Below are 23,441 nucleotides of genomic sequence, written 5' to 3' on the forward strand. Positions count from 1 at the left end.
GGGGTGGGCAGAATCAGGTAGGATCGGCCAGGTATTTCAGGTGATTCAGGGCTCCAAAAAAATTGTTTTGTTTCCTTTCGTTTGGATCTGTTATTTAACTAATGTTGTTTTGTTAGATTAAAAAAAAATTCTAATTAAAAAAAAATTTGACCAAATTCGGATTCAAATTATTATTTTATTATTATTAGAATTTTCCCGAATTCAAATTCGATTTTTTATTTTATTTTCGCATATAAGAAAGTTTTCAGCTTTCACATCAAATGTTGATGGGACACTAGTATTACAGGTGTTTAAGTCCAATAGTACACTGCGACAGATGTTTCCATGTGAACTGGTACACTGAGACAGATGTTGATGGCACACCTGGCCCAGCTGCCTATGACATGACTATGATTATGACATGACTATGACTATACCTATGACATGCCTGTGACAGCTGTTTGGTTGCACAGGTATACTGTGACAGATGTTGATGGGGCACTAGTAGTACACCTGACCCAGGGACAACACTTTTAGAAAGGAAGAATGACCATCATTTTTTTCATCGGCAGGAATATGATGTACACATTTCAATTTTGTTTTCAAATTCAAATCAATTTGAATTCGTAACAGTTTGAAGAATGGATTGTTATTTCAGTCAGCTCAGGTAGCCCTTGTACAATGCAGATATACTGTATGTTTAATTTAGGCACCATAATAGCATGTATCAAGGGATCACAAAGAGGGACTCTCGCCATTGAGCAGGTAGTTCATTAATGAATTCTAATAAAAATCAACAATGTGCCCCTGCCAGGTGTACACTTACATCATTGTTAATGTGCCCTTTCAGCAATCAGGATTTCCAGCGATATATATGGTACAATCCATAATACACAATTCATATGTGTTTTTGATGGTATATGGGCTATATGAAGAGTTGCGTAACTATATTGGACTATATTGGAAATGTTTTATTTTTCAAAAAAATATTCACAGTGCCTTTGTTGATCACTATTCACGTCACCATAGCGTAGTTTGTGGAATTATATTCTTTTTTATTCTTTTCTATTCTATTCTTTTATTTTCTATTCTATTCTAATCTATTCTGTTTGATTCAATTTCATTTTATGATAAACTCGAATTTCAGAAGATGATTATATTCTATTAGACGATTATTTTCTATTCTATTTTTTTCTATTATATTCTATTATATTCACATCTATTTAAGTTCGAATTCATTCTATTCGAAATCCGAATTTCGGAAGATGGTTATGTTTTTTCTAATTTATTTTATTCTATTGTTTTTTTTTCTATTCTATTCTATTCTCTTATTTTCTATTCTATTCTTTTCCATTCCTTTCTATTCTATTCTTTTCTGTTCTGTTATTTTCTATTGTATTTTACTCTATTCTATTCAAATTCAAATTAATTCTGTTCAAATTCATTCTATTCAAATTTCGGAAGACGGTTATATTCTTTCCATTTTATTCTTTTCTATTCTATTCTTTTTTTTCTATTCTATATTATTCTTTTTTTCTATTCTATTCTTTTATTTTATATTATTTTCCTTTAATTTCCTTGTCAAAAGAAGTTTATTGAGTATACAATATTATAAAGATACATAAAGTAAGTTTACAAGGATCTATAAAGTAAGCTCATTGTTTTACAGTAGGGATTATATAGGTAAATATCATGAAATTTCAAATATTAAACATTGGGTTCACGTAAACCTAAATTAAAGATATATATCATTTCCTTAGTTACTTTTGTAGGTATTTAAATGATTTATACCTACTATACATATTGTTTACAGGTAGAGTGTATATAGGTCAAATAAATTCTGATAATGAGCTTTAATCGTAAGGTGGAGAAAAGGAAAGAGAAAGAAGAAAAAGGGTAGAAAGGCAGAGGTATGGTCCACAAGGTTGTCCCGCTCGTCAGTTTATTATTCTTTTTAGTTCTCTTTGAAGCCTTAGAACGTGTGTCTCTGTAAATCATTTAATCTGTTACCATGGCAACAGGACAGAGTCATTGAAATTTGACAGGAACTGTTGTTTTATCCAAGGATGCCAAAGTTTTTCAAATTTTGGGATTTGATTTTGATCGATGGCTACCATCTTAGCATGGGACATTGTATTATTCATTCTGTGAATTGTTTCTGCTAGTACCACGTAGGAGATTTCCATGCCTTGGCTACTGTTTGTTTTGCAGCCGTTATTAGTTGGATCATAAGTTTGAATTGAAAGAGTGTTAACCACTCTGGTTTTAGATTAAGTAAAGTTATATATGGATCTGGTTGTATTATTTTTTAAAATATTTTAGATGCAATCACGAAGACTTCCTTCCAGAAGGTTTGGATTACTGGGCACGTCCACCATATGTGTAAATGTGTGCCTATTTCTGGGCATCCTCGAAAACAAAGAGCTGAGGTATTAGGTGAATATTTTGCCACTCTAGCGGGTACAAGGTACCAGCGAGTTAGGACTTTATAATTTGTCTCCAGTGCTAAGATGTTGGGTGAAGATGACTTAGTTGTGAGCCATATGTTAGACCAGTCCGTGTCTTCTAAAGTTCGTCCCAGGTCCTCCTCCCACCTCTGAACGTAAGAGGGTCTATTAAGATTTACTACTCCATATAATTGATTATAAAGTGATGAAATTGTACCTTTAGCAAATGGATCTTTTGTACAGATTGATTCAAAAATGGATAATTGGGATAATGGTGTATCCCCCTTTAGGAATGGTGTATAGAAATTTTTGATTTGGAGATATCTAAATATCTCAGAGTTTGGTAGATCATATTTTTCTCTAAGCGATGGGAATGAAAGGAATGATTTAGATGCTATGAAGTCATTTAGTGTCTTAATGCCTGATGTTGTCCAAGTTTTAAAAGAATTTGGGTAGATCCATGCCGGATAAAAGGCCGGATTTCTGATAAAAGAAAGGAGAGGATTGTGTGGAGATTGTAACTGATATTTGGTTTTTAGTTTATCCCAGAGAGATAAGAAGTGTTTAGTTATGGGATTATGAATTTTAAAGCGGTCTTTAGGATCAAGCCATAACAAGTTTGATATTAATAGAGGGTCATTTTCTGAAGCCTCTATAAATACCTATAATGGGATTTCCTGTTTTGCATGGTATTTGGACAGACTGGCCAAATGTGCTGCTCTGTAGTATTTAGTAAAATTAGGGTATCCCAGGCCTCCTTTATTTTTGGGAAGATGTAGTGTGTGTATAGGTATACGTGGTTTAGAAGAGCCCCATATAAATGAAGTTGCTCTTTTTTGTACTATTCTCAAAAAATAGGAAGGAATTGGAATAGGGAGGACTCTGAATAGATAAAGCAATTTGGGTGGAATAGTCATTTTGATTGCATTAATCTTCCCTATCCAGGATAAAGGAAGTTGCGACCATTGTTTTATTAGATTTGTGATCTGTCTTAATACAGGAGAATAATTGGTTGAGAATAAGTCAGAATGAGATGCTGTTAAATGAATTCCAAGATATGGGATTGATTTTTCTGCCCATGTGAATGGGAGTGCAGCCCTAGCCGGGATCAATTCCATGTTTGTGAGCGAAATATTAAGCACTAGGCATTTCTTAGGATTAATCATAAGGCCGGATAGGGCTGCAAATCCATCAAGAGCTGGTATTAAGTTAGGACCAGAGACCTGTGGTGATGATAGAAAAAGTAATATATCGTCTGCAAATATACATAATTTGTGTGTAATACCTCCTACTTCAATGCCAGTTATAGTTTGGTTTGTTCTGATGTATTGGGCCATGGGTTCGAGTATAAGGGCAAATAATAAGGGAGATAATGGGCAACCCTGTCGGGTACCTCTTTCGATATTAAAGGCATCAGATTTGTATCCAGCATATTTTATATAGGCTTTGGGTTTATTATATAATGCTTTGATCCATGTTAAAAAGTGGGGTCCAAAACCCCATTTTTGTAATGAATATTGCATATATTGCCAGGATACTGTGTCAAATGCCCTCTTAACATCGAGAGATAGAAAACATAAAGGGATTTTCCGTTTTTTAGCAATATGTGCCAATAACACTGCCCTGCGTATATTATCGCCTGCCTGTCTATTTGGCATGAAGCCTACTTGATCTCTATGTATTAATTTTCCTATAATGCTATTGAGGCGTTTTGCTATTATCTTTGCTAATAATTTAATATCAAGGTTTAACAGAGAGATAGGCCGATAATTCACACAGGAAGTATCATCAGAAAGGGGTTTTGGGATCATACAAACAATTGCCATTAGTGTTTCTTGCCGAAAAGAATGTCCTTCTAGAAGTTTGTTAAAAGTTTCAGTGAGAATGGGAGAGAGTATTTCTGAGAATGTTTTATAGTATAAAGCCGAGTAGCCGTCTGGGCCTGGTCTTTTGTTAAGTTTTAGGTCTTTTATGGCGTTAGCAACTTCATCTATAGTTATAGGCTCATCCAAACTGCTTTTTTGATTCTGAGACAACTCAGGTAAGGTTATTTTTGAGAAGAAGGATTCAGCCTCTGTAGGATTAAATTCATTGTTAGTTTTGTATAAAGTTGCGAGATGTGAGTGAAATTTATGGACTATTTTAACTGGATTACAAGTATAAACATTTTTTGATAATTTCAAACGTATTGGTTTGAAAGATTTGTTAGTTGAATTTAATGCCCGAGCCAAATATGTACCTGGTTTGTTTGTATTCATGTAGAAATTGTGTTTGGAGCGTTTGAGGGATTTATCAACTGACTCAGTGAGAAATAGATCGTATTCCAATCTAGATTTTTCCAGATGAGATTTTGTACTCTGAGATGGATTATCTTGGAATGATATGTAGGCTGCATTAAAATTGAGTTCTAGTTTTTTTGCTAGATTTTTGCGTTCCCGTTTAAATAGTGCCATTTGTCTTTGTATTGTATCACGCAAGACAGGCTTATGAGCTTCCCATAGTGTTATTGGGGAAATGTCTGTTGTATTATTAATTGATATGTATTCCTTTAAAGCTTGTTCAATGGCCATCTGATGTAGTGGGTGTTTGAGCATTATGTCCAGTAAGTACCACGTTGGGTCATGCGCTTTTGGTATGGCTGAGGCTATAGTAGTGTATACTGCATTATGGTCAGACCACGGAATCGGAATTATATCTGATGCAATAATTTCTGGTATCATTCCTATTGTTAGAAAAATATGATCTATTCTGGTGAAGGTTTGATGAGGGTGCGAGAAATAAGTGAATTTCTTTTTCATTGGGTTACTTTCTCTCCACGAATCTACCAGATTGTATTTGGAAAGAAGTTGAGAAAAAGGTAATCTAGAGGTTATTTTGGATGGTGTAAAAGGTGATTTATCTAGAAATGGGAGGAGGACCTGGTTCGAATCCCCGCACATTATCACTGTTCCTATTTTGTGTGTATTAATCACTTGTAATATATGTGAGAGGAATGGTGTAGGTTGTTTGTTAGGAGCGTAGTAGGAAATCACCGTGATTGCTGTATCCATTATATAACCCATGAGTATCAGGTATCTACCTTCTGGGTCTTTAATTTCTGATGATAAGGTGAATGGTGTGGATCGGTGAAATGCAATTAGAGTACCCCTTTGTTTGGTACAGGCAGAAGCCGTGTAAATGTGTTGATAAAAAGGAGAAATATATTTTGGAGTAGAATCTTTGGTGAAGTGTGTTTCTTGGAGGCATACTATGTGAGCCTTCTTGTTATGGAAAGTACGGAAGGCTTTGGTCCTTTTTTGAGGGACATTTATTCCCTGAACATTCAGGGAAAGTATATTCAGTGGTGCCATGGCAACAGATCAAATAGTTTTGACTTACTTTTTGTTATGCAGAGCTGACTGCGCAGATCAACCTGTGTGGACTGAAGAGATGAAAAGATAGAAAAGAAACCAGTGAATTCTGGAGTAAAGAGTAAACAAAAAACATATGAGATTAGATGATACATTGTATAAATTATTTTTTGCAAGTAATCACAATTTACCCGTGAAAGAGAATAAATATCTCTCTCAGGGGAATAAGTGCCTTCGTCACACTCCCACATAATATGGTTGGGAGAATGAGGAGGGCTAATGGGGGTACACGAATCTTCCGCTTACAGGAGAGAAGTGCTATGTCAAAAGACATCAAAATGATGATTCATTAATTGGAGTGCAGAATATAGTTTTTGTTGAAATTATTTATTCCAGGGTGATTGTATATGTTTAGTCTTGCCCTAGGCTAAATAATTCAGTTAGAAAGGTACTGTTAATAACTTTGGTATTGATGAAGATAGTTTGAATTATTTTGGGATTTTAACCCTTTTAGAGTAAACAATTACATATTTTATTCATATGTAACTGTTTAGATATGTTAACTCATAAAATTGAGGTTGTATTGCTTCAGATTAGAATAAACAAAAACATAGTTCTAGGAACTAGTTAAGTAATAATATATTTGTTTTAAGAAAAGAAAGAAAAAGCTTCCATTACTTCTGGATTATTGAACATATTTGTCCTAAAAAGTAATAAATCTATTGTTATTACCTGAAAATATATAACTGAACAAGAATTTCCTTATTTCACTTATATATTCTAAGGCTATATGAATCAGAAGTAATAAGAAATATAACTGGAATGTAACATGATCCCACACAGTGTGTGACTATCAGAATGCAGTTACATTCAGTTATAAATACAGGTTTTTTTATAGAGAACCATCTCTTAGTATAATAAATGAAGAGATATCAGGAATTAGGATGTCAGTCCATTGAATCTTCTTGGTCCATGGATGATGTGGCATAACGGCCTCTTTTATGAGAATGATGATTCCCATTTTGTTCTGAAATTTTCTGGGTGCTGCCTGAAGGTGAAGATGATGCCATTCTTCTGCGTGTGGGAGTGTTGCTGCTTGTGGGTTCTGTCAGATTTAATTTTAAAAGGGTTTGTTGTAGTTCATCTGCTGATCTGCTTCTGTAAATTGTACCTTGGTAGTTAAATCTGACTGAAAAGGGGAAGCCCCATTGATACATAATGTTGTGGCGTTGCAGTTCCATTAGTTGGGGTTTCATGGATCGTCTTTTAGTAATAGTAAGTTGGGATAGGTCAGCAAAAATTTGATAATTGTGTCCTTGAAAATTAAGTTCCTTTTTTTCTCTTGCAGCAATTAGTATTTGTTCTTTCGTTCTGTAATAATGAAATTTTGTGATTATATCACGTGGGGGTCCATCTTTCTTTTTGGCTGTGAGGGCTCTGTGTACTCTGTCCAGTTCTAAACGTTCAATAGGGATATCTGGCTTTAGTTCTTGTAATAGAGCAGTAATAGTAGATTGCAGGTCTGTCGCAGTTTCAGGTATTCCCCTTATGTGCAAGTTTGAACGTCTGGCTCTATTTTCGTAATCTTCAAGCTTAGTTTGAAGTATTAAATTCTCTTCTTTTAATTGTTCCAATTCTGTTATATTTTCTTGGGTTGTAATTTCAATTTCATCAATTTTTATTTCTAAGGCTGCGGTGCGGTTTCCCAGCTCTCTTATTTCTTTGGTTAGGCTGTTTGTTATTTGGTCTGAGGTTTGTTTTAAAGCCTTATGAAGCATTTTTTCAAATTGTAATAATATTACTGGGGATGCTGAGGAGGCTTGTGGAGAAGTTTGTGAGAGGATTTGTTCTGTATCTGACTCAAATGGAGAGTCTTGCTGTGACATTTTCTGTCTGTGAGAGCGCCCTGATGCTGTATCTTGTGAGGTGACTGGAGCTGCTTTAGTTGCAGTGAGTGCCTGTGAGCTCTTTGTGAGGTGATTTTTATTTCTGCCACGGTTTCCTCCCAGTACCATATTTCCTGCCCAAACTTTCACAGTTTGTTCCCTGGGACAAAAAGGTTCAAATGGATACCTTTTGAGCCTGCAGGCTCCGCTTTGTCCTTCTCTTCTCTCCTCAGCAGTGCGGAGCTCTAACAATGCATGTCTGCTCTGTTAGACTCCGCCTCCTGTTCCCCCTATTTTCCTTTAATTTCTATTCTATTTTATTGTATTCTTTTATTTTCTATTCTATTTTGTTCTTTTTTACTCTATTCTTTTCTATTCTATTCTGTTCTGTTTTACTCTATTCCATTTGATTCCTTTATTTTCTATTCTATTTTATTCCTTCTTGTTTTCAAATTTGATTTTGAATTATATATATTTTTTTCAAATTCGATTTGAATTCAAATTCCATCAATTTTTTCAGATTAGTTTAAATTCATTACTATTGTAATTAGGAAATTTTGATCTAAATCTCCAAATAACAAAAAAAAATTGTCCATATTTCTTTTCTGAACGAAACAAACCGCACATGTCTAATTTCTAGAACAACCAGAAAGCTGAACATTTACAGAAGGGTTTAGGGTTGGCGAGTATAGCAATGCTAAAAAAATCTGGACATTAAGGCAAGGTATTTCTTGCATATGCAGCATTTCTTTTTAAAAATACTCATGTTTATCTAGCACTCACTTTCCTTTTAATAACTCTGGAGAAAATACAGTAATGTATCATCTGCTAGTACAGATGTAGCTAATTCAGTTGCTATGTACAAAGCACTTATAGGTGCTTTAGTACATTCCGCAGGGGACCCAACTGATTTAATGCTGCACTGGATCTATACATTGATGGTTGAGATTAGCTTACTTCTACAGATAATGAAGAGTGGATTTAGTTTGCAGAAAAATTTCCTGTAAATTAGTACAACCGAATGATTTTCTAAGCACACAAGAAAACAGCTGGATAAGACTGTGCTTGTCACATTTTAAGTGTTCCTGGTAAAATAAGAACAGGTTGCTTTATTTGTCAATTATGCCTTGCCTGTATGATCACTCATTGAAATTAATGCTTCTACAAAATGTTGTCACTACACAGGTATTTATTACCACAAATGTTATTACAGTGGTCCTCGTTTCATACCAAAAAGAAAGAGTACAAACAAAAATAACTAAACTATAAATAACTATAACTACATTTCCCCGTTTGTAAAGGGATTATTGTAGTTAGAGTGGAGTTAGCAAAGCCTGAGATTTAGGACATATTGGTTTATATACAGTATATCTACTTTATAGACTAGCTTAAGTCTAATTTGAAGACTGTGGAGAAGGTGTCTTAGCTGTAAATCACAATACCAATCAGCCAACACCAAATCCATTAGGGGCATTGATAGATTTGTGAAAGACCCAGGGAACCCCTTAGCACAGTTAGCAGAGGAATTGTGCAGCTTTCTTTTAGATCTTTAATGATCACTATAATGTCTAAACCTGGTCATAGACAATCAGACATGCAATCACAAACACTGTCCAACCAACTCACAATACCTTTTATCCCAGAATGAGCTCAACCTTCAATTTTGCTTGAAAAGAAAAAAAAATCTTTTTCCTGAGCTTTAAAGCTCTCCTTTAGCTAAAACTTTTTTTCTAGATTTAACGTCTGACACATAATAGAAAGTGATGGAAAATTGCTTTGATAAGGACTGCAAATGCAATAGCAGCAAAAACACCTTTTTTAACTACTTCAGGTCCACTCTTTAGCAGTTTTACTGCTACAGGGCGGCATCTGTGCACCGGATCACATATTCACAAAAATATATTTGTTTAAAAAAGAAGTTCTGCTTTAATTTGTAATAAAGTGGATGTAAACATGATTTTTTTTTTTTTAATGACGACTTCTACCTGGTACAGTAGAGGATGTCAAGTCATCTGTGCCCAGTCTTGCCATGAAGAGTTAATCCAGCTCTGAGCAATCCTCTTGTCTTTTTGTAGTAAGATAAAAAGTGACACACAGAAAAGTATGTGCAGCCACTTCCCCACTGCTGTGACATCTGATTTCTTTATCTCCTGCAGGGCTTTAGAGCTGAGTTTTGTGTTACGTTTCCAGCTTCACATCCCCCCTCCTTTCTTCTCCAGCCCTCCCAGGATTGGCTGCTTCACACCTAAGCATGATTGGGAATGCTAAAGTCATGTGGTACCTTTCCTGAGTTTTGACTGGATGTTACTCATCATGGGGCATGATCAGTGTGACTGAAGTGTAGGAGAGTGTAGAGGTGAGTGGGGAGTCTTGTGACATCATGACTCCGCCCACCGGGCTCCAGCAAAGAGACTCACCCACTGATTCCAGAGTTTTGTGCGGATCCTACCACATTTGCAAGGTAGGGATACATGCAGGAGGCTTGCATGTATATATATACATTAATACTGTGCAATTAGTTTATACTGGGTGAGTGGTGGGTTTACATCCACTATAATGTTTTCTGTTCCCCAGGGGGCAAAGTGCATGTTGTACTTTGCCCCATTTTTCTATGTGCTGTCTAAAGCTAGATGTGAGGGTTGACAGGGCTCCCCTCCTCCCACTATGGCCATCCGACAACACAGCTAGCAATCAGACAGCTGCTTTGACAGATAACTTTTCTTCATCTCCAAGCACTTTCCCAAGACATAGTGCTCAACAAGGAATGTGGGGGCTTATAAAATTAAATATTCCAGGCAAGCAAGTACTTGGAAATGGAGAACAGTTCTGTCTGTCACATCAGCCTCTTTGCTAGCTTTGTTGTGAAATATCCATGGAGGAGTGCCCTGTCTGACCTCACAGAAAGCCTTAGAATGCACGTAGATGGGACTAAATAAAAAATCTAAGTTTGCCCCGTGGGGAATAGATGGACGTGAGACTTTAGTGAAGTGAAGATTTAATATTTTACAGGGAACATTCAGATTTTTTTATTGCGCCCAAGCAGTACCTTGAAAATGTACTTGTTATGGTATCTTTGGATGCCTAGGCACTCCTGTGCATACAGTATATCCATTTCAGCAATGAATCCCTGAATGCATATCATACAAAGTAAAAGCATTTCAAAGTGCCATAACACCAAACAGTATGAGTTAATATATGTTGGAATAATTGAATAATAGATAAATAAATGCATAAAAATAAAAATAAATAAATGTGAGTTCATACACATAAATGACTAAATCACCCATGTGCTAAAAAATATGATGATGTGAAAAAGTCCATTGAAAAGTTGTGTAATCTTTGCTGTTGTAAAGATAGTGCTCGATCCACCACCACGAGTGAAACAATGACCGCTTACCAGAGACTCATGATCCCCCATTAGAGAGGATCAGAGAAAGCCTGAATAGGGATCATTCCTACGGACCGCAACCGATGAACCAAAATCTTTGGGATATAATGACACAACCAGAACGTTGCCACCGAGTATAAGTGTTTCAAAACTTAAGTGTTGGTTCCATGGTGCTATTGCCTATTCTTCTCCTCTTGTCTGTCTGTACTGTTTCCTGTTCAGACAATACAGACAGACAAGAGGAGAAGAATAGGCAATAGCACCATGGAACCAACACTTAGGTTTTGAAGCACTTATACTCCGGTGACAACGTTCTGGTTGTGTCATTATATCCCAATGATTTTGGTTCATCGGTTGCGTTCCGGAGGAATGATCCCCATTCAGGCTTTCTCTGATCCTCTGTAATGGGGGATCATGAGTCTCTGGTAAGCGGCCATTGTTTCACTCGTGGTGGTGGATCGAGCACTATCTTTACAACATCAAAGATTACACAACTTTTCAATGGACTTTTTCACATCATCATATTTTTTATCACATGGGTGATTTAGTCATTTATGTGTATGAACTCACGTTTATTTATTTTTATTTTTATTTTTATGCATTTATTTATCTATTATTCAATTATTCCAACATGTATTAACTCATACTGTTTGGTGTTATGGCACTTTGAAAAGCTTTTCCTTTGTATGATATGCATTCAGGGATTCATTGCTGAAATGGTGATTAACTATATGCATGTCAGTATCTAGCGCGATTCCAATTTTTCCATTTGTATTCACTGTGTTTGTGTTGCGCAGAGGAATTGCTGCTTCTTAATTTGCACAACTATTTAGTTTGTTGTTTAGTTTTTTGTTTCACCAGAGCGCAGTTTCTTTCCCTTTTTTCTATACAGTATATCCTCATAGCTGTGTAGTAAGGATGAGCCGAACACCCTCCCGGTTCGGTTCGCACCAGAACATGTGAACAGGCAAAAAATGTGGACAAACACACAAATACCGTTAAAGTCTATGGGACACGAACATGAAGAATCAAAAGTGCTTATTTTCAAGGCTTATATGCAAGTTATTGTCATAAAAAGTGTTTGGGGACCTGGGTCCTGCCCCAGAGGACATGGATCAATGCAAAAAAAAGTTTTAAAAACTTCATTTTTTTTTGGGAGCAGTGATTTTAATAATGCTTAAAGTGAAACAATAAAAATGAAATATTACTTTAAATATCATGCCTTATTAGTCTATAATAAATCAACCTCAATACATATGCCCTTGCCGTTAGATTGACTAAGGATTTTGTAACAATATTTAAAAAGTTTCTTCAGGAGTTAAAGTAATATTAATGTCTTGTATTTTTCTCTAAAATAAAAAATATGTTTTACTTACTTGGTCTGTGTAAGGCTATTGCACAGAGCAGCCCCTTAGCTCCTTTTCTGGCGTCTCCCTTCAGTGCTGTCCACTTCTGCTCTCCTGCATGTGCCTCCATAGCAATCCATGTGCTATGGGGCCACATGTGCAAGTGTGCTCCCAAGCCAGGCTGTGAGTGTCTATAGACACATACAACGCACCTCAATAACACCCCATACTCCGTCCCAATAGGATTTGACTGACAGCAGCAGAAGCCAATGACAGCAGAAAGAGACACCAGCCCTGCTGTAAACAGGTATAGATTGAGAGAGGTGACAGGTAAATGTTTGAGGGGGGGACATCTAGTGCAATTTTTTTAATGTAATCCAGGGAATGCATTAAGGTAAAAAAATAAAAACCTTTTCACTGTAGAACCATTTTGAACTCTTTCCACCTGCTTATCAGTGATATACTGTACAATCTTCAACTTATTCACTTCCAACAAACCAAGAACTGAAGACTGACTACTTAAAATTACCTGTCCTGACACAAATTATGTATTAGGGTATTAGGGAAGGCATTGTTCAAGATAACCAAAAGCTCTCTAGCTCTTTGTCTTCAATGGAGTAAGTGGATTGGACAAGATTAAGTTAGTATTAAGGCTTTTGAGTCCCTTGACTCTTCAGTGAAAGTTAATGAACTAAGGGCTGGAATTCACTGAGCAGCTCCCCATTGTGAGTTTATAGAAAGATATTTACTCTTCCATAAAGAAATGAGCTAAGGGTGGGAATTCACTGAGCAGCTCCCCAATGAAAGTTTAGAAAAAGATATTAACTATTAATGTGATATTTCCTTCTACAGCCTACTGTCCTGTACATGGCCCACCAATTTTCTTGCTGTAAAGAAGCAATTTAATCCTTTTTTTCTCAGAAAGATCTCCAATGTATGTCTTATATTGTCCACTCAACTGGTATCATAAAAATAAACTTTTTGTTAATGCATTACAATTCTTAGTTTCCATTCTGCTAAATGAGATGTTAATGCATGTTTGCCTAACTTATTATTTTCTTACACAGTGGAAAATGACCTGTTTCCATTTGGGAACAACAGTATTTGAATGCTTAAAGCTGTATTAAACCCAAAAGCAAACATTTGTTATATTGCGGCTTACCAATTCTTACATGTGAAGGCTGCATTTGTTTTCTTTTTTAGGCTTTCTCTCTTCCATTTTCATATGCTACCCTGGTCAGTAAAGTCTGTTTTGAAAAAGAGAAAGCTCTCTTCCAGATGTATCAGTTTACAGGGATGCGACAAACCATTTAACACAGTCAGGGATACCTACAACCTTCAATGACTAGCATTTATTTATTCACGTTAAACCTTTAACCTAAAAGGAAAAAAAATGGTTTGCTGTAACTAATTATAAAGCGTGAGCTGAATGTTGGCTTTAATTTATTAGTTTATCTAAAGCTTCTAGTACATCTAGGACACCTCTCCCTCCAGACTGACAATAGGGGCACTGTAATGCAGGAGGTGTGTTACTGGCCAGATGGCCAGGCTCAAACAGAGGGAAAAAGCCTAAAAAAAAAAAGAAAATTGATGCAGCCACCACATCCAATGATTGGTAAGATGCATTATGGTATATTTTTGGTTTTGGGTTTCCTACTACTTTAAAATAGACATTTGGGGTACATAAAAAAATAATTTTCATTCTCACACATTCCCCCAATCTAAGACCAAGAATTGAGCGATCACATGACTACTCAGAGCAGAGAACAGTGGCCTTCACTCACTGCTCTCTGCTCTGCTTCACCAGCGCTCGCTAAAGCACCAAACAAGAGAGAGGGGACAGGCGGAACTGCCTTCAGCTCTCCAAGCCAACTGTCAGTCATTCAGCTGGGTGGATCCCGACAATATGGTTGGGACCCTTCCAGAGCCTGAAACAGCTCTGTGACATCAGCTGATAGTGGGAAACAGCCCATTATAAGCTGACTATGGGTCACAGGAAAACAAAAGTAGGTGCACTCCTGTAAACCACGACAGACACTTTTCTTTTAACATATTAAATTAGATGTTAACTTGCAATGAGCTCAAGGTTCAGTTTGAGCACAAGTTTGGCTGTTCAGGGATTTGTCCAAATGAGTTGTTGCTCATTTAGAAGAAGCTGAGCATCATATTTTGTAGCAGTATTTCCACTGCTGCTATATACTGTTTGCTGGTAAAGTGTCACCATGATCCCGTCATGCACGTCAGGGATGCTCACGTGTTCTGACAGTTGTCTTACCGCTATTCATAGCGAGGCTTGACACGCATCCACTTCTGGGTATTGACCGGAAGTGATGACGCACGGCCTTATTTTAGAGTGAGGCTGAGGTATGCACGCCACCCATGATCCTGCTATCTATAGAGAGGCTTAATATGCGTCCACTCCGGGTATTGTCCGGAAATTACACACAGCCTCATTTCAGAGTGAGGCTTGGGTATGTTGTTTCCTTCGATCTGATGCCCGTGATAACAATACCTACATCAAGGCGTGGATTGCACCATCAATCATTAGGCCTTGTTATAATTTATAACTTAGGAATCATTAGCCTCTTTATAATCTGGAGATTTTTTTGATTCTCTTTTAGGGCCACATAAATTTTAATTTTTATTCCGACCAGAAGTGACACATTTTCGTACCGGAACTTCCGGTTAGCATGTGATTCAGTTTGGGGCCATGCTACCTATTTAAGCGCAGAGGTGATGGCAGTCATTCATACCCCAGATGATGTCTAATTAGACGAAACATGTTGGGTCGAGTTCTGCCATCACTACTGCACTTTTCCATGTCCCTTATAGCCTTTGATTGCTTCTGAAATGTGAGTGTTCAATTTTTATCTTTCTTTTATGAAACTATTTTAAAAAATGTTATCACACTATGTGGAATCTCTTCTGGCCATCCTTCTCTCCATCTGAACCATATCGGCTCGTCCATTGGGAATACACTGTGGACCAGTACTGTTCAATAGTCCTTACTGTGACCGTGGCTATCTGGATCCTTGATGGTTTCACATTCCATATGGGAATAATTGAAAAAGTGCTCAATGTCACAGAATACGCACTAGTTTATCCCACATCCCGAGTAACAAGACATTGAAACAATAGAATTTCCTCTAGGTGGGATATTTGGAAAGGGATAAATAGATCCCTGAATCAGGAGAGGTGTGAGGGTGGACACTGGTGAGGATCCATCGCCATAGAGCCCGTACAAGTATCAGATCAATCTCTTGGGCGCCACCTTTGGTCTCCTGATTCAGGGATCTGTGGAGGTATAGATCCTCGTTTGCCTTGGCTCTGGTATCCTTTCCTCCCTCTCCACTCCGACCGCCCCTAGTAAGGTATACATTTCGGAGGGCCAGCCTGGTTTGTCCTTTGTGTGGGACTCTGCCCATGTTTTCCCTCGTGCCACCATTGGACCCATCTATCTGCGTTGGTGCATTTACTCACCCCGTCAGGCTTTGGGCCCCACAGGCTGACAGCTGCAACATTTAAACTGCTTTTAAACGTCAAAATCTGGACAGAAAATCCACTCTAGTACTACACAGTTCATACGACGGTTGTAGGTTCTGCGATAAAATCGCATACACCCCTAATGAAGAAATAGCATTTTCGAAACGCGTTGGGTCTTTTCTGTTGTGCTCACCTCCAACATAACAGATCTTTGCGATTGACTAGCTGTCTTTTTTTGTAATGTTATTATATGATTAGTCCTGTCCAGTATTCATTCATGATATTTTGTGATCTGTATAGTGTATATATGTGCTCATTATTTTAAACCTATCTTTCTTAATAAAAATGTCTATACTTTTTACACTACTCTCATACCTCATTGTGCTATTTATCCCTTTCCAAATATCCCACCTAGAGGAAATTCTATTGTTTCAATGTCACATTCCATATGGTGTTTGTCACCACAAGCCGTTTGACTTAAGAGGTATATGCCCCTTTAAGTCCATTATATCCGGTAAGCCTTCATGCAATTGGTGGCGGTCTCTTCACAAGATTTCCTTCTTAACATGTTTCCACTGATGTCATCTGCCCTAATGATGTCTCTGAAATGCTAATCTATTGACATTGTTCATTGAAACCAGGCCTCTATTTGGTTTATACAGTACCTTTCCTCCTGGTATTATACTACACAATCAGTGGTGGACTTTATCACTATTGTTTCTTTTTGAGTATTGTTGGTTACGCATTATACTACATGTTATGGTTAATTAGCACATTTAAGCGCTGCATTTTTTATTTTTTTGGGTATTTGTGCTGCTTGTCTTCGGCTGTGCTGGCTGCTTAAATTTTTCACATTATAACACAGTGCGGTTTATACTTTTGATATTTTTGTACTATATACTGTATGGCAAGTCCTTCCTGAGAATAGCTGCTAACAAAGCTGCTGATGGCTGCCCCCACTGCATTCTTAGCAACCAGTGACATCACCTGAGGGATCTCGCCCCCTTTGTTTACTTTAAGTGGCAGGGCCCCAGGAGATATCATTCCCATCAAGTCAGTGATAGGAATTTGACACGTCTGATGGTAGGTGGGATTTCTTTCTTTCAGTGGGTGTCTTAAGTCCTTCATTCAGATTAAGGTGGATCTGCTTCGCTAGATATCGTGCTTGATTATGGATGTACATCATAGGACTTTTTTTCATTTTTTTCAATTTTTTTAAATAAAAGACTTGTCAAAAACTGTGTAAGTATATTTATTTACTGTTCATTTTTGTTTATGTGTGAATGAGTAGAGGTACTCCTTAACATACACTGGGCTGGTATTTGGGGGTCCCTTAATAATAATGTAGGGGTAAGGTACTTTGCAGGGGTCCCACTGACAAGATATGCCCCATGTTGAGGGTATGTAGCCCGGTATGGTTCAGGAGGAGGGGGGACATGCTCACCCCCTTTTCTTAGCCTGTCAGGCTGCTTGTTTGAATAAGGTTGTGGTATAGATTTTGGGGACGTCTTTAGGCTTTTTGTTTGTGTATTGTTCCCTCTTAAAATACATACCAGGCCCAAAGGGTATGAAATTGGGGGAACCCCACACCATTTTTTTTTTGCATTGGGTCCTCCTGACATACATACACGATTCTAATTAGTTAATTGGTCCTGGGACACTAAAGCGGGAGTCCTGCGACCAATCTTTTTTTTTTTTTAGGTCATTGAGACACTTTGCTAACCTCAAATTAATACTCACAGTTTGGGTGTAATATTTCCGCCTCTGTCTGTTTTCATACTGAAGAATAACTTAAAAAATGTGATGCTGGCTGTTTCCATCTTGCTTGTGGGCATGTGAAGCCCACAAGCATTGATTTCCTGGATGCGATGAATGCTGTTCATTCACAGCTAGTCCTGGGAGCTTAGTGTCAGGCTTCCCAAAATTCAGTGCGAAAACAATGATCATGTGTGTGAACAAGCTGTGAATGAACAGCATTCACTGCATCCAGGAAATCAATGCTTGTGGGCTTCACATGCCCACAAGCAAGATGGAAACAGCCAGCATCACATGTTTTAAGTTATTCTTCAGTTCAAAAACAGACAGAGGCGGAAATATTACACCCAAACTGTGAGTATTATTTTGGGGTTAGCAAAGTGTCTCAATGACCTAAAAAAAAAAAAAAAAAGATAGGTCGCAGGACTCCCGCTTTAAGGATAAAGGTCTGGTATAGATGAAGGAAATTCCCAGTTGCTTTGTTTACAAACAAATGTAAGTGTTTAGGGTCTGTCATTTGTCAAAGATTAAAACAGCAGTTTTTTTGTTTGAAAATGTCAGTTTTCTTGCAGTAGGTAGTATACATTGTAAAAATGTTCCACTTCACAGGCAGGTTCAGGGCATTCCTCAGAAATGTTATTTAAAAGAACTTTGCATTTTTAATGTTGCACTTAAAACACTAAAAAAATTGCTTCTCCCCGCCAAACTGATTATTTTTTTCCTTTGGTACATATTTCCCAGGGCAGTGCCAAGCCCCCATGCCATTTGTTTGACAACCCCTTGCCTATCATCCTCCTTTTACCCTAGAAATTGGCCATTACAGTTTTTTTTAACATTAAGCTCCCATTGACTTCTGTGGGGTTTAGATTTATCACCCGACATTTAGTCATGTTCAGGGAACCCACTTTAAATTAAACCCAGGCTCATCCCTAATATAAACTAAAACTAAATGAAATTCAGTTAAAGCACATTGAAACACTGTACATTATAAACACTTGCCATTTTTTACTAAAATATTTTTACTCTTTTTTTTTGCAGCTTAGAACTGCTACTTTTCCAAACTCCTTTTAACTACTTCCTGACTAAACACAGTGGCTTAAAAGAGAAGCATGAGATTAAAAAAAACAAAAAAACACGCATACTTAACTAGGTGGATGCAGCATCTGTCTGATATTACAACTGTCCCCGCTGCCTCGACTGATTATTGCTCAGTTCTCGGTCATCAGTGAACAGAGAGGCTGTGACTGTCAGCCACCGCCCTGTGCTCTGCCCCTCCAGCGTTCACTGGAGCACCAGGCTCTGCAGGGGATGAGAGTGACTGGCTCAGGCTCTCTGTGATTTGCTGAGAGTCTTATGCCCTATACACACGGTCGGATTTTCCGACGGAAAATGTGTGATAGGACCTTGTTGTCGGAAATTCCGACCGTGTGTAGGCTCCATTACACATTTTCCAACGGATTTTCCGACACACAAAGTTTGAGAGCAGGATATAAAATTTTCCGACAACATAATCTGTTGTCGGAAATTCCGATCGTGTGTACACAGACCCAATGCACAAAGTGCCACGCATGCTCAGAATAAATAAAGAGATGAAAGCTATTGGCCACTGCCCCATTTATAGTCCCGACGTATGTGTTTTACGTCACCGCGTTTAGAACGATCTGATTTTCCGACAACTTTGTGTGACCATGTGTATGCAAGACAAGTTTGAGCCAACATCTGTAGGAAAAAATCCATGGATTTTGTTGTCGGAATGTCCGAACAAAGTCCGACCGTGTGTACGGGGCATAAGACAGCTGCCGGTCAGGAATCTGGGTGGATCCTGACATTAACTAGCCTATTTTTCAGACTTGGTGTTTAAGTTAAAATTTGTATTTTTTTGCAAGAAAATTACTTAGAACCCCCAAACATTATATATTTTTTTTCAGACACCCTAGAGAATAAAATGGCGGTCGTTGCAATACTTTACATCACACCATATTTGTGCAGCAGTCTTACAAGCACAATTTTTTGGGAAAAAATATACTTTTTTGAATAAAAAAAATAAAACAACAGTAAAGTTAGTCTATTTTTTTATATTGTGAAAGATAATGTTACACCAAGTAAATTGATACCCAACATGTCACACTTTAAAATTGCGCCCGCTCGTGGAATGGCGACAAACTTTGGCCCTTAAAAATCTCCATATTCGATGTTTAAAAATTTCTACAGGTTACCAGTTTTGAGTTACAGAGGAGGTCTAGTGCTAAAATTACTGCTCTCACTCTAACGATTGCAGAAATACCTCAGATGTGGGGTTTAAACACAGTTTTCATATGCGGGCGCGATTTACGTATGCGTTTACTTTGCGCGTGAGCTCGGCGGGACGGGGCGCTTTAATTTATTTTATTTTTCTTATTTATTTTACTTTTTATTTTATTTTTTTACACTGTCCTTAAAAAAAAATAAATGGGTCACTTTTTTTCCTATTACAAGGAAAAAAACCATGACAGGACCTCTTAAATGTGAGATCTGGGGTCAAAAACACCTCAGATCTTACATTTACACTGAAATGCAATAAATAAATACATTTCCCCTGTAAGACTATTTATTTGGTGGAAGTGACGTCTGACGTTGCTTCCGTCATCCAATGGTATGGAGCCGAGTGGGGGCCATCACTCTGCATCCAGACTCACAGGGGAAAAGACTCGGAGCCGTCGGTAGCAGCGGAGACAACTGGACCGCGGCATGAGGGAGACCACTTTTATCTGAAAGAGGACCATCTGCCATTGAGGAGGATAATGAGGTTATGGCAGCTATCTGCTGCCATACCAACAGTATTCCACTTCAAAGAGCCGACATACAACGATGGCGGGCAGTCCGCAAGTGGTTAAAATCAGCTGACAGTGGACTTTAGCCCACTATCAGCTGAATACGGATCACAGGAGTGCAAAACTAAGTGCACTCCTGTGACTCACTGAAGAAGCAGGGCCAAAAGTGATGGCTGCACCGTATTGCCCTGGACTGGATTCTTAATGGAAACAATGGTGGATCATGCCTGCAAAATGCTGGTTGGCAGAGCTGCGGGTGATCTCCACTGGAGTGACAATGCATTGAGCAACAGGGACAGTATGGGTATGCCGTCCCTTCAGAGCGCATGCCCTGGTGATGTCACTGACTGCATTCACTGTGAATATCTCCTAAATGGTGCAAGTTTAGGAGATATTCACTGTACCTACAGGTAAGCCTTATTATAGGCTTACCCGTAGGTACAAGTTAAAAAAAAGACTTTACTACCACTTTAAAGCCTATATGAGCTATTAAGGATTGAGTTTACAATTACTTTCAAGAGACCCCCTGTAGAGCATATTTATGAAAGCATAACAATGCCAGGAGTTTATTACTGAACATTATTTATGTATAAATACTTCACTGACTTGTCAGAAAACTCAAGAAAATCTTACTTCTTTTTTGTTCCAGTAGAGGTAGTTTCTCTGACCCAGTACTGCACCTGACAAGCACTCTGCAAAGGAGGCTAATGTCACATTTGACAATGTCACTGTACCATAATGATTTGCTTGTTTGCTTTACTAAACTGCTAATGTCACAATCCATTAAACAGAATTGAACAAATACCACACAGTCTTCTATGTTTCATTCTAATGGATAGGATACCCTGTGTTACAATAAGTGTTTCCGTTTAAAAACAGATCTCCCAATTTTTGGCACAAATGTATGTTATAAAATGAGTTGCCATTTTTACTTCTTTCCCTAGATATTTACAGGTGTTCAGTTTTAACAGCACTATTAATTAAAATATTACATTTTTTTCCATTAAGTGTTTTCCTACAGGCAAGTACGGGTTGTAATAAAAGCTAACTTCTTTAATGTTTAAAACTCATAATGGTACAATTTAAAATGAGAGCTTCTGTTAAGTAAAGCTGACTAATAAATAACTCCTTGAGGCTGGGCTCACACATGTCCGGTTGCGTTTTGCAGTCTGGAGTCCAGTGCAGTTCTGTTGACCGGTTCAGGTGCGATTCAGGTGCAAATTTTTTCCTGAACTTGCACCTGAACCAGACCCAAAAACGGACAGGACCCTTTTCAAAACCCCACTGCGGCCGTCCTGGACATGTGTGAACCAGCTCCATTAAGAGCAGGTCACATTCACATGTTATATTCACATGTTATATATGTAATCTTAGCCTTAGGGCCCATTCAAACTTTGTCATACTGGTGTGTTATGTTAATGCAGGTGTTTTTTCATGCCTTAAGGTGCGTTGTGTTGAGGCAGCCTAGTCAAATAAATAGGCTGGTAAATGGAAATGCACCTAATCAGTCATAAAAAAGGTATTTTTGGCAACACATCACACCACATTGCACAGTAGTGCATTATCGTGCATTTTGGAGCACACAGGTGCATTGGATCTGAGTTGCGTCAGTGCAATGGGGTGCCATTCAAAACATATTGTGCGTTAACGTGCATTGCACTAACAGACACACTACCATGTGACACACTGCACTGAAAAGATGCAAACAGGCCCCCAATCTACAATATAGATATTTACAAAAAAAATCGAAAAATTATATAGACTTTCCGGTGAATACACTAGAACAGTTTTTTTTTCTTTTTTTTAGGTCCATTAATGATAAAATCCCAAATTTGAAAAAAAGAAAAAAAGAAGGAAAGAAAAGGATCCTATAAAAAAAGGAGACAAAACGGATGTACAGCATTTATGTAGTTATGTTCAATACACAAAAAACTTGCAGGTGCCACAAAATATTTGTGGCCAATCACATTGCACAGCAAAATATTTTTGGGACAACGTGTGTCAGAGCCGTCAGTGCACACAGAAGGATTTTTTGTGAAAAGCGGGATCGTTTTTCTCATGCACCTAGATGCATTTGATTTACCAAAAACATATAATATATAAAAGGTGCTGTGAATGCATCCTAAAACAATTTGTATACCAAGTGTACCAAGATGTTAGCATGCCACAACCAAGCCAAAAAAGTAAGCACCAGCAGCTGTTGCCATATCTGATTGCTCATATGGGTAACACAATAAGCTTTTTCCAAAATACAGCAAATGTGGCATTTAATGAATCAACAAATAAACTGCTCATTCAACATAGTACATTTCCCCAAAGTTGTGTTCTTACCTTGCCTGTAAAGTACAAAGAGGAGAACTGGACTTGCAGAGTCCTATAGAAAGCACTCCTGTTATTAAATTTACCGGTATTGTTTCCCCAAAATTGTTTTGAAGAAGGTAGCACATCCAAGCTATAGTCACTTTTCACAGAAGGAGCAATCTGCTCTAGCACTCCTTGCTGCAGCTCCTGCTCTTACACAGACATACAAGCGCTGCTCTGAATATAGAGTGACTCACACAGGCAGAAAAGCGAGGTGGGAGGGATTTTTTTATGCTCTGTAATCTCACAGACAAACTCTATTATTTGGCAAAAGGCAACCCTCCATGCTAGTCTATAGCAGCAGTGTCTGTCAATGCGATCAACTATCAGCTCCCATTTTAATATTTAGTATGATCAAGCTTGTATTAAGTATATATCCAAAATCATATGTTAATCCCAATTATGATTCCTCCATGAAACAAAAGGCTATGCGATATCTGATTTTTGCTAGCAACATGATGTACCATGAAGTTGACAGCAAGGACGAAAGGGGACTGGAAGGATCAGCCAGGTATTTCTGTTGTATGGAATTAATCTAACACTAAAAGACTACTATAATAAAGATAAACATAGGCAAATACACACATAGATAAAAAGAAAATGTTTGGGGTAACATATTACACACTTTAAGAAATG

The 23,441-nt window shown here is 37.7% G+C and overlaps 1 protein-coding gene across 2 annotated transcripts in view; it reads right to left on the minus strand.

The window, feature by feature from the left end:
* Positions 1-23,022, minus strand: part of HRH2 (histamine receptor H2) — a 249,941-nt gene extending 226,919 nt beyond the window's left edge. For both annotated transcript variants that reach the window (XR_012242878.1, XM_073620544.1), the window contains exon 1: positions 22,776-23,022. The gene's annotated coding sequence lies outside the window, so the exon portion shown is untranslated. The remainder of the gene's footprint in view (positions 1-22,775) is intronic.
* Positions 23,023-23,441: the final 419 nt, after the last annotated feature.

The sequence above is a fragment of the Aquarana catesbeiana genome, linkage group LG03 (genome assembly GCF_042186555.1).
Source record: "Aquarana catesbeiana isolate 2022-GZ linkage group LG03, ASM4218655v1, whole genome shotgun sequence".
NCBI lineage: Eukaryota > Metazoa > Chordata > Amphibia > Anura > Ranidae > Aquarana > Aquarana catesbeiana.